The sequence below is a fragment of the Rhinolophus sinicus genome, chromosome 14 (genome assembly GCF_057876585.1).
Source record: "Rhinolophus sinicus isolate RSI-liver-muscle chromosome 14, RSI-T2T, whole genome shotgun sequence".
NCBI lineage: Eukaryota > Metazoa > Chordata > Mammalia > Chiroptera > Rhinolophidae > Rhinolophus > Rhinolophus sinicus.
In genome coordinates, this window is record NC_142514.1 from 63,992,428 (window position 1) to 64,008,880 (window position 16,453).

A 16,453-nucleotide genomic window follows, 5' to 3' on the forward strand; every position below is an offset into this window, starting at 1 on the left:
CCATTACATTTATGGTCGGGTAAAGCTTCATTTATCCATTCAGGGGTCAAAACCCATTGTAACAAAATTGTTGCCCAACTTCCCCTGATGAATGGGAACCATCTTGTATTGAATGTTGGTGAAAATTTACATTTTAAATAACAAGTTATTTATATTCCATATGCTTGACAGTGTACAGGCACAACTCTTAGAAATATAGGTCATGCAAAAAATGGTGTCAGATTATTTCCCCACATTTTTTTCTTGCCAGCACCAGTATCAAATTATAATAGGGGTCTTATAAATTAGGGCCTGCATCACGCATAAATAGGGAGTTTGGAAACTTCTAGTGATTTTATAGAGAGAGCCTCACCATCCTGACTACCTGAACTCTTACCTCTGAGGTGGTTGTTACTCATTTCCTTGTTTCACCCTTCACCTATTTTCTCCTCGGAATTATCTTTCCTGATCTCCTCCTCATTATGAATGTACGTTTTTCACTCTTTGTTGTCGTTATCTATTGCAACATCACAAACTACCCCAAAACTTAATGGCTTAAAACAATCATTTTATCTTGCTGATCACTTGTGGAGCAGGAGTTTGTCTAGATGGTTGATCCATGTGGGATTGGTTGGGGCAGCTGGAGCTGGAGGATTGGCTTCCTCACTCACATCTCCTGTGCTTCAGTGCTCCTTGACCTCCCTTTCTCCACATGAGTCTCTTCCTCCAGGGCCTCTGCATGTGGCTTGGACTTCTCCCAACATGGTGGTCTCAGAGCAGTCTCACTTCTTGATTGGTGGTTGGTTTCCTAGAGGTGAGAGGTGGAAGCTGCTGGGCCATTTAAGGGCCACACACGGAACTCACATGGCATCCTTTCCACCTTCCTGTATTGGTCAAAGCAATCACAGGCCTGTCCAGACTCAAAGAGAGAGGAAATAGATGATACCTATTGATGAAAACATGCCCATCATGAATTAACCATACTCTTCTTATTCTCCAAGTTCTGTTATTATTCCAGTATAGTATGTATGTAACTTTCTCAGAGAATTTGCTTTCCATTTCCTGAGGTTTTGCTAACTTTTCCTGAATTAAAATCAGGGTCCATACACACAAATTTATTTACAAACTAGCACTATTTACCAACTAGTGCTAGGTACTAGTACGATGTAGCAGGGAAGACAGATATTAATAAAACAATCATATAATTAAATATTTACAAACTAAGAGCTATAAAAGAAAAGAACTGAGTACCCTGAGCATGAATTAATGTAATAACAGAAATTCCATCTATCCGGGGGATCAAGGAAGGCTTCCCTGAGGAGGTGACTTCTGAGCTGAGACTTGAAAGATGGGTAGGTATTAACCAAAATTGGACAGAACATTCTAAACTATGTGAACATACAAGCAAAGGCAAAAGGTGAGAGGGAGCTTAATGTGTTTGAGGAAAGAAAAGAAAACGCCATGCACTAGAGCTGGAATGTGGGTGATATTGTTAACTTGGTTTCAAAAGTGGGGAAATTGAGGATCAGCACCCAGCCGAGAGCCTGAGACCAGGTACGGGCTCCGCTGAGCAAGCTTACCCAGTGATGGGGAGTTTGCCATTGAGGGGCAACCTGCCTTCAGGCTCTTCCACAGCCTTTTACAAGTAGAACAGTGTCCTCTACAAATCTAACGATGTCTTAGGTGAGTGTCATCCAGACTCAGAGAAACCAGCACAAAAAAATCATCCTAAGAAAACATCACCTACGGAAAATATTACACATCCTGGTGGTATTACAGATAAGAGTGTAGTTTACATGTAAATCAAAACTAACTCATGCCAATTATTTAACTCTTTTAAAATGGTGTATGATTCACACTACTATCTCCATTATATATATTTCAGTTTTTATGTGAAAACTAGAAGAAAATGGTGATTTATGAGCATACAGGTCACAGAAGTAGCTACTTACTAAATTTTTGAGACATTATTTAAACACCTCAGCAAATCAGTATATGCATTAATATAAATCATTGCACAGATTATCTGTAATTTAGTAGTCTAAGATATATTATACTTTTACAACCTAATATAGAGGCTTCAGTTCTCTGTTTAATTCTTAGGATAATTTTAATGTATTTATTATAATTGAAAAAATTAACTATGCTAGCTGCCAACTCAAAAGTGGAAACAGTTTAGAAAGGCCTTTAAAGAAAGACTTTTTAAAAATAATAGAAAGGAAAAAAAGCAAGAAGATTGCCTTGGAAAGCAAAATTTGTTATTGTTTTTTGTCCTGGGGCAATGCTTGTGACAGACACATCATTTTAGGGAGAAAGGGGACAAGAATGTTAGACAGTAGTCCCCAGCCCCTATCCATGGTTTTGTTTTCTGCAGTTTTAATTACCCAGGGTCAACAGCAGTCCAAAAAAATTAAATGAAAAATTCCAAAAATAAACAACTTATAAATTTTAAATTGTGCATCATTCTGAATAATGCGGTGAAATCTTGCATCATCCTGTCCGTCCTGCCCGGAATATGATTCATCCCTTTGTCCAGCGTATCTATGCTCCTGCCCGTTAGTCACTTAGTAGCCATTTTGGTTATCAGCTCAGTTATCAAAAAGAGAGAGAGCTCTCCTTCCATCACCATATATTTGATCTGGGTGGTGAACACACAATGGGACTTATAGATGATGTAATACAGAATTGTCCACCTGAAATCTATGTAATTTTACTAACAATTATCACCCCAATAAATTAAAAAAAAAAAAAGAAAAGAAAAAGAGACAGAGAAAGACCAGAGTGACATAACTTTTATTACAGTATATTGTTATAATTGTTCTATTTTATTATTAGTTATTGTTGTTAATCTCTTACTGTGCCTAATTTATAAATTAAACTTTTTCATAGGTATGAATGTTTGTATAGGAAAAAACAGTATAAATAGGGTTCGGTATTATCCACAATTTCAGGCATCTTTGGGGTCTTAGAACATATCCCCAACACATAAGAGGGGACTACTATACAAACCAAGCAGAATTGCACTTTTATGGAAAACCTATAAATTCCCACAAAGACCATACACTGCATCTTTAAGAAGAAAGAGCTTTCAACTTACATTCATTTTTTGCCAAGATGCTTCTGACATCCAAATTAATTTTAGGGATTATCCTTTCAGTTATATGCTTCCTTTTGTAACTTAGTTCATATTTCTTGAATGTCACAGTGTTGTCTGCTTCTTTGCAATGTTTTTTCTGATCCTTATCAGAAATGGTCCTCAACTGGTAAGATGGAAATCAGGGGAAGAAGCTGGGCATTTTCAGGAAAGACTGGTGAATGTCAACTGATGAAGAGTGTGGGCTGTTCACATTTGGGGGAATAGTTTCTAGGGCCTTATATTGCTCTATAATATTGTATTCTGTATAATTTAAACTACTTTATAATATTTATTTAAGGAATATGGTGAAACCAATACAACCTTTAAAAGGAATTATATTTTCATTGCCTTTTGAAAGTGCAAACATAATTTTTATTTTACTTTAGTTTGCACTTTGCTTTTAAAAGATTCATGGTTTGCAATAGGCCAAGAGGTAGTAACTGCAAAACTTAAAGTAGTTAATAACCAGAGATTACTTTTCCACCCTCTTGTTTCTTTTATAAAAAAAAAAATACCAGAAGGAAATTAAATGCTTAATTAAATTAAACAAATTAGCTGAATATTAATATTACCGTGACCAGTGTTTGCAGCACTAATTGTTTGTGGGGTTTTTTTGAGTATTATGACAATGTTCACACAGTCTGAAAGCAAAGTAGGTTTGGCCATAAATCAAAACAGGCAATGTTAGTTCTTCATGGTATGGGAACAGGCATTCTGGAGGTGGAGTGCGTGTGAGTATCATCAAAATGACAATTAAATAATGCTAGTTTTGTTTGCTGGGTCTTGTCTTAATCCCTTTAGGGTGAAAATGGTGCTTCCAACTTCCATCTGCTTGGCTTTGCTTGGGGGAGAGTCCTGTTGGGCTGGCCTACTCACATTTCCTGGAAGAGTTCACCAAGATCTGAATCGGGAATTTCCAGAAATGATTATACCCATCTTAACATATACCGGAATCTAAGAAGATAGTATTTCTTTGTCACATTGTTCTAAAACAGACATTCGATTCAAAGAGCACATGTCTGCTCTCATAGGAACAACTACAAGCAATTAAAAGAGAAAACAGAATATGTGACAGAACAGCTCCTTCAGAAGAGTGGAAGAACGAAAGCATTGTGTATACTTCAACACTTATATCAGTAGGTCAAACTGTGACAGAGTCAAAATTTATCTTAGAAGTTCTCCAATGCTCCCCACCCACACACTGTTAGCAATTCTCATGCCTAGGCTTAAACTGCTTCCTTCTGTAACCAAGATGTACTAGCTCCAGAGTTCATTCTTTCAGATTCTTCCTAAGCATCTAATTAAACCAAAAAAACCGATTTGCACTATGATCTTAGTAGATGAAAATAACTTTAATTAACTCAATACTTTTTTATTGAGTGACTAAGTGTACTTGGCACTGTGGCTAATAATCTGCTTAAGAAACAGTTTCTCTATTTATTTAAAAAAAAAAAAAAAGGAACAACTAGGAAGCTCTACAATAAAAGAATAGTTAAATAAATTGTTGTACATCCATATCTGTAGGACACTCTTTAGCCATTAAAAGTCATGCTTATGTAAAGAATGCTTCCATCCACTATGGATGTTAGATAAACTTAATGTGCTAATCATTTCACTATATATGTATGTCAAGTCATTATGCTGTACACCTGAAACTTACACAGTGTAGTATGTCAATTATATCAATAAAACTAGGAAAAAAAGAAAATAATGCTTTAGTATAATACCAGTTGTATTTTAAAATTGTGCATAGGAAAAAAAAGACAATAAAATATAATAGTAACTTTGGTTTATCTTTAAGAAGCAGGATTATATATGATTTTTATTTTCTTCAAATTTTTATGTATTTTCCAAATTTTTTTGAAGGAGCATATACTTAGGCTATAATCAGAAAACAAACAATAAACATGATTTTTTTAAAAGATAATTTCTCTCTGAAAGAGTTGTCAGTCTAGTCTAGAAGATACCAGATTGAAAACAAACTATTAGGATGTTATAATAAGTCTGGTAAGTGTTATCATATAGGTTGTACAAGGTGTTATGGGAACAACTAGCCACCTTATATAAATAATAGAAGATTTAATATGTTACCGCCCCCCAATAATTTTGTAAAAGTCTTTAGTATTGTAAGGAAAGCTGGTGTGCACAATTCCCTATCCAAAATCTTCAGTACCATATTGGTTTCAAAATTTAGACTTTTTTAGATTTTAGGTAATAAAGTGGGTGTATGTGTTTACATAACACTTGTAGTGGGTCTGGGGCAGCACCCCAGAATACAACATATTAATATTCCCGTTTAGTGAGATGGGACTGTTAGAATAAGGACTACAAAGCTTCTCATTAGTTTAGGCCACCAAATTTGTTACTAAAAAGTCTTGCTTTCTGGAGCCTTTTGGATTTCCGAATTGCAGATTAAGGATTGTGGACCTGGATGAGAAATGTGGGGAGTGCGTACCAGCACCTGTGCAAGGTGTCATTTGATACCTATTTCTCAGCTCCTAGCTCATTAAGGCGAACACCGGCTCTAACTGTAGGAGTCATGAAACTGATTCTGAATCACGTTAGAGTTTATGATCGTATTTGATCATTGACATGTCCTCCAGGAGTGAAAATGCTCTAATTCTGTCTTGAAGAAGTGAATGCTTAAGGGGCTTGGGGTTGTTTTAAAAGAGAAAGAAATGTTGTTATAAACATACTTTACAAAGAGTTTAAAAACATCAAGAAATATGTGGGTTTTATAAATAGAAGTAATACTAATAGAGCTGGCAAAATGTATTTCTTAGTACTCTTTAAAGGTTGTCTCTAAGCCAAACATTTCCTAATCTCTCCTGGAAGAATACTGGCAGCTAAGAGACCAAAAGGCTGTGGTTTCAGACCTTAACTATAAAACTGCTGAGTTTAATGATACGGAGCCAGTTTAGGAGAAATTTTGTTTGTTTATTTATTTATAATTTATATTATATATAATGTACTTTTTTTTTTCAACTTTTGTGGTATAATGAACAGTGTGTACTGTCTAATATTGCATACCTACCACTACGGACCAGTAGCAATTTCCATGAAGTGACAGGCAAGTGGTTTTGGGAGGGGGGAAAGCGCCCAGGATGATTCATTTGAAATCAACCTTGACAGTTTTTCTGCTGACAAGGCTGACAGAGGTAGGACTAGAGCAAAGGTTAAATTCTTCAGTTCTAGAAAACTGCTTTGTCTTTAAGGCTGGCTCCTCCAAGTTCTTCTAGTCCTATCAAGATGAACCATTTCATTTTCTCCTGTGGATACAGTCGGGCATAACATACTGAGCTTTTGACAGAAAAAGGAATTTGTTCATGGTTTTACAAACCATGCATTCAATAAACGATGATTTGTTAATACAAATTGACCATCAAGATTTAAATTCCACAATAAGCCCTCAAAATAATGGTTTAGGTAATCACTACCAGCTTCTTTTCAAGTACCCTTATTACTAGAACTATCAGTATTTAGAAAATTGGTTGATTTGACCTCCTACATGCCTTTTCAGCCTCTGGTAGAAACATGGCCCTAGGGCAAAATCAGGCGCACAACATCAGGGACACATATACCTTATGAGTCACTGGGAGTTGGCTATTTTATCACCGTTTTCACATAATACTAAATTCTTCTTAGAAACTGATGCAGGCTACTGTGAGCTATGAATAGCACAACCAGAGCTTCAGTAAGTTTCTTTGTTCATGTTAAATTCACATTCTATCAGCTTGTATAGATTCCTGTCTGTATCACACTAAAAATAATTACTACCTATTTAATATCATTTATTGTTGCATAGAGAAAATAAGTGAAGGATACCTGTGTCTTGTCTTCTGGGACCTTCCAAGTTTGAACAGGTGATGACACCAAACAGAGACATATAAGCTTTATAGTAAACAATTGCTAGAATACGTAAAACATTATATTGAATACACCTTTAGTTGATGAGCGAAGAGGCAATTATAGAAGGAACCCACAGGGAACTGCCGATTTTTTAAAAGGGCTTAATTAATTATTTAATTAAGATACTCTTTCCTGGAGGAGGGCCAATCTGGAAATTTTGCAGATGTGGTGACTGCAAAATAACTAAAGTTCTGGATGGGAAATACTCTAGGACTCCTAATATTTTTATCTCCAAACCTTGCAAGAAATGGCATCAGAACTAAGGTCCAGAAAATTCTGTTGGATTTAAGTTTTGTCCTTAGCCACCTATCACCAAGAGCAAATGTGCTATTTATATTGAGAAAAATGTCAGGGTTGTGCTAAAAAATATATTGAACTCAGGCTTGTGACAGTGCTCATTACTATAAATTATGTTTAGGTTTTTTTCAAGGTGGACACAAATAATATATTTTAATGAAAAAAACAGTAACCATAATCTCCAAATCAAAAAACATGTACTGCGTGGCATTATTTTCCATTTCTGAAAAATGGAGGACAGCTGGGTTCTCACATCCCCTTCTGTGTTCAATCTATTGCAAATCTTGGTTTTTTAAAAAATAACAGTTGTATATATTAAAGGAATACAACATGATGTTTTGATAACCATATACATAGTGCAATGATTACTATAGTCAAGCTAATTAACATATCCATCTCCTAACACATTTACTTCTTTCTTTCTTTCTTTTTTTTTTTTTTTTTGTGGCAAGAGCACCTGACATCTATTCTCTTAGCAAATTTCCAGTATACAATATGATGTTATTAACTACAGTCATCATGCTGTATATTAAATCTCAAGATACTATAGAAAATGGATACTAACACATGCGATATATCAATGGACAGATTTCAACAGCATCAGTAGGACAATTAAAGTCAGTGAACTCTGAAAACAAATGATTATGAAGCCATGTTCATACAAGCATGTCTGAATAATTGGAGTTCAAGCATTTATTTTATCTACTCTGTTCAGGGTAAACTGAATTAAGAAAAGATAATGGGAGGACTTCTAAAACCTGTCTCACTAGTGCCTTATTGACACAGCTGAAATCCTCCAAAATCAAAATTCTTTCAGCTAGAAAATACTGATTTGTCTTCTGCAAATTTCATAACATTTTTAAAAGGACTTGTTTGAGGAAGACTCGTAAGAGAGATATCTAAGTACAAAGTAGTAGAGTTTACCCTGCTGTCACTCTTTCTCTCTGGCAAGCAAACGTGGGCCTGAACTCCTAGCCAAAGGCTCACCGCCACAGGGTGTTTCTATAGATATCTGACTTCACCACAAAGCAGAAGAAGTATGGTTTTCTGCAGATAAGGATGAAAATCCACTCATTGAAAGCAACTGTCTATGCTTTAAAATGTTAGAAATAAAATGCTCTAAAACAGAGAATATCCTCAAAGAGATGCCTTAGTATGGGGATGTCCAGCAGAGTCTTCAAAACACACACACACACACACACACACACACACACACACACACACACACACACACTGTAAAAAATGGAGAGCTTTCCAAAAAAAAAAATCAAAAGGCTCGTGGAGAATTGTCCTGACAGAATTCAGCTCTTACAAGTCAGTCAGGGACTGAATAACACTTACAATGCAAAAAGTTAGAATCCTCCCCTACGGCATTTCCCTAACCATTGTTTAGGATTTTCTTATAGGGTACTGTGATATTTTTGTCTTTAACATTGCAGCCAGACTTTATATTTATTCATTCATTCAACCATCAAGTGCCTACTGGATGTCAGCATTGGGGAGGCAAAAAGAATATGCTATGCTCCCTGAACTTCTTGACTCTGATGGGAAGGAACAAGTTCACAGAGAATCTCAATGATGTTCAATAAATATAGGGTGATGTCAAGAAAAACACTCACCTCCATTTGGGGGAGCTTCATCACAAGGAACAAATAGAAGGGTGGTCCAGGCAATGGGAATAGCATTTCAGAAGGCATGGGGACAGGAAGAAAGGCACTTTTTGGTCATGGCAAAACCACTCAATATGAGTAGGTGGGAGTAGAGAGTTAGGTAGAGGCCAGATGACCAATGGAGAAGCACTCTTTAATAGATGTTAAACAGAAATGAAATGATCAGAATTACAGTCAAGGGTAACACTCTGAGATAGGACATAATTTTCCTAAAACAATTGGATGTTTTTTTTTGTTTGTTTTTTTGTGTGTTTTTTTAATTTTTTAATTCAAATTTGGATGTTTAATTGACCGAAGTAAGTTATAAGAAAAGTTACATCTTTGTCCACAGAAGAGGCATTGACTTTCAAATGAATGACTAGGTCTTTTTCTCAGCAGTTGCTGCCCTAGAATAGAGAACCACCAACTGAGGGAAGATGAAGGAGAAGGTTTTCCTCTCAGGGACCATACTGGCATTGCTGAGAGAGTACTTGCAAACCGGTGACCATCGTCAATTTTCAACCAAATGCATGTCACGTGGGGTACTTCAGCTCTGCTGACAATCATCAGTGCAGATCCAAGGAAAGGGCAGTAGAAGGTAAGAACTGTCTACACTGTCATGGGGATTATTAAGTAACTGACTGAGAAAGCCATTTAATACAACTGCTTATATTCCTTCATCTTCAAATTGTGCCTGCATCAAATATCAATTTATGCTATAATTATTCTGCTAGTCAGCAATCTTCTTTCAATATAATCTCGTTTTCCAAGTAAAATATTTTTGTTATTATTTCTAAATACATTTTAGTTATTTAATTTCTTGAAGTGGGAGCACATTCACAGGGTTCAAGCATCAAAAAGTATAAGAAATACAGCAGCATCTCCTTTCCACTCCTGTTTTCTGTCTGCCAAGTTCCTATCCCCCCAAAACAAGTAACCAACACTATTAGTTTCTCACTTAATTCCCAGGATTTTAAAATATATATTCAAGTCAGTACAAGTACAGATTACTTTCTCTTCTTTTTTTTTTTCACCTTGAGCGTACACTATTTTGGCACCTTTCTCTCCTCACCTAAAAATAAATCTTGGAGATTGTATTAGTCCGCTCTGGCTGCCATAACAAAATCCCATAGACTGGATGGATTAAACAACAGAAATTGATTTTTTTCACAGTTCTGGAGGCTGGAAATCTGAGATCAGGTGCCAGCATGTTCATATTCTGGTACGAGCTCTCCTCCTGGCTTGCAGACAGCCACCTTCTCACTGTGTCCTCACTTGGCAGAGAGAGACAGCAAACTTGCCAGTGTCTCTTATTATAAGAACAATAATCCCATCATGCAAGCATCATCTTCGTGACCTCATCTAACCCAAATTACCTCCCAAAGGCCATATTTACAAATACCATCACATTGGGAATTAGAGCTTCAACATGTGAATTTGGGGTGAGGATCAGAAACATTCTGTTCGTAACACAGATCTTTCCATATAAACACTAAGGAGCATTTCTTTTTTTTTTTTTTTTTTAGAGCTGCACAGTGCACTACTGTTACATCATACATCTTTAAATCTTTAATGTTGAAACTGGGAAAACTGAAGCTGTGTTTTATTCCCTGTTAATGGGATCTGCAGCAATGAAGTAAGAGGACAAAAGTCTTAGAGAATCGAAGGTGATATTTCTGATAAGGTTACACATAAGCTATAATTATATTATAGTCTGATGATTGCTGGAAATGTTTCAACACTCAAGTATGTTCAGTGTACGTTCATTAGCCAATCATTAGGTCCCCAAAAGTTCAGCTTTCTATAAGTGAAATAAGTCAGAGGGAGAAAGACAAATACCACATGATCTCACTTATATGTGGAATCTAAAGAATAGAATAAATGAACAGGCTAATCAGAAACGGTCTCAGAGATATAGAGGAAAAACTGAGGGTTGCTAGATGGGAGGGGGGTGGGAATGGGGGAGAAGATGAGGGAATTAGAAAGCACAGTCGGTAACCACAAGATTGCCACAGGGATACAAAGGACAGTTTGGAGAGTGTAATCAGTAATATTGTAAAGATTTTGTAGGGTATCCGATGGACATTTGTCTTAATCGGGAGACCACTTCAGGGATGGTGTAGGTGCCTGACCGCTGTGGTGTACACCTGAAGCTGAAGCTGGATAGTGATGGGTGTCGACTGTGATTTCATATATATATTCGCAGGTTGTGGAGTGCAGCACAGGGAATAGGGTCAGTGGAATTTCAGGGGCGGTGTGCGATGTCGGAGGGGTGGTAGATTGGGGAAAGAGGGTTATTTTGTGAGGGGTGTAGATGTCTAACAATCACATTGTTTTGTACACCTGAAACTAATAATAATTTTTTAAAATTCAGGTTTCTAATATGAAGACACTGACTGCATTTAAAGATGTAAATTATATTAATAAAACATATAGCTATGAAATGTACTTTTTATGCCATTGCTTATTAATAATGGTCAATTTATATCTGACTGTTATTTACTAGACATGTTATATAGGCCATTCTAAACACATTAGTGTATATTTAGCTCCTGAGAAGAGTATTTGAATACAAGAATATTTAGTGATCTTTATGAAGAAATTTCAAATGTTATTTAGCCCAGAAAAGGAAAAGAACAAAGAATAAGGAAGAGAAAAAAAAGTGTGGCCATAAAATATTTCTAGACAGCCTCACTGACAGCAAAATAATAGACTGTACTATCCCAGCAGCCTGAACTATTCCTGCCTGAAGGAAGAGAAGGCAGAAGGGAGAGACAGTGAAGGTGAATACAATGTTGTGTCCTTGCAATATGGCTGAAATTCGATTCAGGGATAAGAGAGAGAGGAATCAAATGGAACCAAGGTGTCAAGCCTAGGTGACTGGGTAGAAAAGTAACACTGTTGGCTGAGATAGGGTGGGGGATATTTAGGACAGGGTAAGAGTTGACTTTTATAGACACTATGTTTGGAGGCTAATGAGATATGTAGGTTAAAATTATCAGCAGGCATTTAACAGGTTGAAGGGAAGGGAGAGATCTGGGAATTGTTTCAAGAAGTACTTATGAGAACAAGAATGAGGGGGCAGTGGAAGAAGAAGCAAGGACAGAATGACGGAGATCACTTACATTCAAAGGAAGAAGGAAAAACATGAGCATGAAAGGAAAGAGAAGAGTGATCAGAGAGAGAGAAGGTGAATGAATGTAGGGAGTTTATAGAAACCAAAAGAGGAGGGTATAGTCAATTGTATCACATGCTGGAAGAAAGATAAACAAAGATATGGACCCCCAAAACAGTTCATTAGGTGACAGAGGTCAGATTTTAAGACATTAAGTAATGAGTTGAATAGTGAGAAAGTAAAATCAAGATTCTAGTCTTTTGGCTCTTCAACAATGCCATCCCATATTTATATTCCACTTTAGAGTAACAGAGTACTTCCACATATGTTATCTCTTCTGATGATATCTCAAGGGAATCGTCTTGTAGGTAGATAAGTGGAGAAAGATGCAGTGGAGAGGGATAATTGAAGATGCAAATGGAAGACTAGGTAATGGATGGAGTTAGTTTCCTAAGGAAGTGAAAGAGGGAAGAATTTAGTGCTGGAAAAAAGCAGGAGTCTCTCTGATTTTGAGTTAGATAAAAGAAAATGTGAGTTGGTAAAAAGACAAACATTTTAAGGTAAAAATAGTTTAGAAAGATTTACAACTAAAGACTTTGAACATAATCAAGGTCACCTTGAATTGAAGGCCCAACTAGCAGGAGAAATGTGAAATCAGTGGGGAAATGATGTTTGGCATAAACAGTCAAAATACTGACTCTTCACCCAGTCAGAAACTCTCCAGATCTCTAATACAATAGTCCTCCCACTAATGTAATGGTGAGTGGATATTGAAGTACTGGAGCCAAGAGCAAACAGTTTGAAGCCTTAAATAACCCCAGTAGACTTTAAGAGACGTTCATTTACTATACAATTCAATTTATAAGTTGCTATGAGCTCCCATTTCCAGCCTACTCCAAAGGAAGGAAAAACATTAAGCCAGTTGTTAGAATAATGCACTCCCACAGGACAAGACATCCTGCAGTTTTTGAAACAACAGGTATGTCGGTCTGTGGTCCAGCCTCCAATCACCTTCTTTAGAGAGTTCTGCTTCTTCTGGGACAGTACTCAGGTGTTTATAATTTTCTCCATTAAAAGGTATGCATATTAAGAAATAAATTTCAGTTTTACTCTATGAGCTAACATATTGGGAGACAAAGTATGATAGGCTTCCCTTTTGGGCTGAAAAGTTTATGTGACATGACCTCTTGGGCCTTGTGGTACCTTAGGCAGACATCCTGAGATTCTAGTAGCTTGGCTCTTTAAAACAATGCTATCATTGAAATACTAATTTCATTATTACATCTCATACAAGATAAAGGTTACTATCTTTGCCTGCTCAATACACCTGCCTCCATGAAACAAACAAATAGACATTCTAATGTCAAGGGTAGTTTTGATAATGTGGCTTGATCGACCTATCATATTACCTCATCTTCCGGGCTTGGTGATTGGTTTGGGGAGAAGTATGTGATTTAAGCTGATCCAATACAAGTAACTCTTGGAATCATTTTCAGGCTAGAGCCAAAGAGGATGAAATCCTCTTGCTTTGCTAGTAGAATTGCTTCTAGGATGAGAAGAGAGATCAAGGTTGCCAGGAAACTTGTTCCCCATGGCATGGAGAAAGCCCTCTGCAAAGAGAACCAGAAGCAATAGTCAGAAACTGAGATTGTGAGCCCTAAAAATGTTCCTGCCACTGAACTCAGACATCCTCAGGGCCAGTTCCCTAAATCCTGTGTTTGGGTTACAGCAGCCAATAAATTTTCCTTTTTGTGTGGGCAAGCTGGGGTTCTGTCATTTGCAACCCTAAATGGCCCACAATACCTTATACTTATAAGGTGCTCAATAAATATATATTGATTACCTGGTTGTTTCTATGTCAGTGCTTTTTCTGTACCTTTTGCTTCTGCACTTTCTTTGTATCCTACTGTCTCATTCTCCTTGATCAAAAGTAAGGCTGCAATTTTCCAGTAGTAACTGGACGCCCTAGCCCCTTGACGCTGTCCAAGGTCACTTAATATGTTTGTGTTTCAGTTTCCTAATTTGAAAAATATGGCAAATAATAACAGCAACTACTTACTAGCATCTACTATATTCCAGGTACTGGCCTAATGCTTAACATACATTATTTTATTTCCCACAGCAACTTTGTGACACATGCATAATGATCCCCATTTTATAGATGCGGAAGCTGAGATGCAATGAGGTTAAATGAATACAACTTAAATGACAGAATTCTGATTCATACCCAGGTTTGTCTGAGCCTCTGAGCCTGTGCTCTTTCCAGTGTCCTATGCTGCCCTACTTTTCAAAAAGCTTTTGTGTGTGTAATAAGATAATTCAGGTGAAGTTGCTCTAAAAATAGAAAATGATCAAAAATCATTCTCCAATTGACAACCAAAAATATGGAAGTAGGCCCAAATATTAACAGAGAAGATTTAGGTTATGAAGAATATTCTGATTACCCCAATTATGGCATTAGAAACAGTAACTGAAAAAAAAAATAAAGCTGAATCTTATATAAATGAGAAATTTTATGAAGACTGAAAGAGCAGCCAAGAGTCTGTTTCATTTCTGGAGCCTCAATAAAATTCAGAAGGACATAAGGTAAGCTTTGCTAAGCTAGGGAGGATCAAACCTCATTTCTCATTTTTCTCATTAGACCATCAATACCCAGAGCTTGCCCTGTCCTTTGTGGCCCTGTTGATGAAGTGTGCTTATAAAATACGTACATTTTGACTTACAGCTCTGGATGGCAATATCAGAGGGGTTTGAAATGAACAAACATATAATCATGCTGTTTACGTATTATTAAAACACACATAAACCCTATTTTTGTATAAGTTTAACTGAAAGAAGGATAAAACCAGGTCTACATGTTAAAAACATTTTGTAGTAAAACTCTTATAGTCTTCAAGCTATAATTACTGTTTCAAACAACTTCAAGCAAACCACATTATGAACTGTTTTATGTCCAATTTCTTCATTAAACTGTGAGTGCTTTGGACAAAGAAATTACGTCTTACTCATTTTTTATCTGTAGAATCTGGTAGAGGTAAAATTTGGCATAGGTTGCATTGTGATTTTCATGGCTCTTGAGAACTTTAGCCTTCGTGGACCTCTTTCTCCATAAAAAATATTAAAAATTATATTTTATGACTATGTTGATATAAAGATGAATATGTTAATATGATATAGTTAAACGTTTTTTTGACCTAACATCTCATTTTTTTTCTTCTAATTAAAAAAAATTAAAACATCTGCACAGGCTCCTGCGTGTACCGTGGGCTTCAGGTGCCACGCTTGTCTTGCCTGTGGATGTCAGTCCTGCTACGTGTTAAATACAATTTTGTTAAATGAATGAAATGAATAAGTGATTTTAAAATGAACATTTATCTGGTGGTAGTGATTCTTAGAGCTTCTATTTTGAAGGAACTTCTAGTTTAAAATAGTTTTCAAAAGTAACCAATTAATAAAATCATCGCAAAGTACTAAGATTCATTTCATCCGAAGCCAGCTATTGAAATGTCCTACTGTAAACAAAATGAAAACCCAAGAGCAGTGTAGAAGTCTGTCACAGTGGCAAAATAAATATTTTACAATAATATCAGAGGTTGCTGTAATTTTGAACAAATACAGCACACCTCTTAAATACTGAAATTTAAATATTTTCTCTTGAAAATTCTGACATTCCAAGAGAGTCCGTTCATAAGGTGGACATGTGAAAAAAATGTGGGTTTATACTTGGAGCCACAGAGCTATTGACCATAATTTAGTTGAACGTGTGCCCAGAATGCTAGACCTGCTGCCTTTCACAACATTGCTTTTGGAACTCAGCATTTCTCCACTGTTGTTTCCAGAGACATCTTTTTTAAATGGAAAATTGATTGATGAAAACTTAGGCATGGATAAATGCTAATCAATGAAAGGCTGTCATTTTATAAGAAACATAATCAATGAAAATGCTGTCATTTTATAAGAAAGGTTTATTGGCGAACTGTGTTACTTCTTCTAGTAATTCAGTCTAGTGTTTAATTCACAGAATGAAATGCAGAAATCAATTATTCCATCCACGGTATGGTAAAACTAGTTTTCAAAATTATGTTTTGGGAAGCTACCAGACTGGCTTAGCCACTGACTTAAAATGTAGAATGTCATATCTAAGCAGTTTTTCCCACTTCGAGACGTATTGAGCAGAGGAAGCTTTTTTGCCTTGTCTGGACAGGGTTCTGTGCAATTAATATCTGAATAATAATTCAGGTTCATTTTTCCACAAAGGACATTGTACATATAAAGTAGTACTAGTATTTATGGAATGGACAGTTATCAGAACAGCTCTTAAAGGCTACATAATAAAAAGTGCATTAAAGCTGCCTAAATGAATTAACC

At 36.3% G+C, this 16,453-nt stretch overlaps 1 protein-coding gene across 1 annotated transcript in view; it reads right to left on the reverse strand.

Moving 5' to 3' along the window:
* Nucleotides 1-16,453, reverse strand: part of DDAH1 (dimethylarginine dimethylaminohydrolase 1) — a 233,136-nt gene that overhangs the window by 147,668 nt on the left and 69,015 nt on the right. The gene's annotated exons all lie outside the window — the stretch shown is intronic.